Source organism: Merops nubicus, unplaced genomic scaffold (genome assembly GCF_000691845.1).
Source record: "Merops nubicus isolate BGI_N331 unplaced genomic scaffold, ASM69184v1 scaffold47643, whole genome shotgun sequence".
Taxonomy (NCBI): domain Eukaryota; kingdom Metazoa; phylum Chordata; class Aves; order Coraciiformes; family Meropidae; genus Merops; species Merops nubicus.
In genome coordinates, this window is record NW_008601844.1 from 4103 (window position 1) to 4378 (window position 276).

Genomic DNA, 276 nt, shown 5'->3' on the forward strand with positions numbered 1-276 from the left:
AAGGACCCAGCCCTGCCTATACCACAGGTCTGTGTAAGCTGATTTGTAGGTCTGGATCATCCCTGATGTGATGTAACTGTAGAGGAGTCGCTGTAAAAATAGGCTATAAAGGAAGCGGTGGAGGCAGAGGGGCGGCCTGGCGGGCGTTGGGCTCGCAGCCGCGGTAGCGTTGTCCCGGGTTCTGTGCGTGAGGCCCGTGCTGAGCCCAGCAGAACGTGCGGCACCTGGATGGCGGCGCGGGGACCGGCGGGGCCGCTGCGGCGGCGGGGGTTGTGG

General features: G+C 64.1%; 1 protein-coding gene across 1 annotated transcript in view; it reads left to right on the forward strand.

Annotated features, from left to right (window-relative positions):
- Window positions 1-276, forward strand: part of LOC103770837 (RNA-binding protein Musashi homolog 1-like) — a gene marked incomplete at both ends in the record, with an annotated part of 6851 nt that overhangs the window by 4096 nt on the left and 2479 nt on the right. The window lies entirely within an intron of this gene.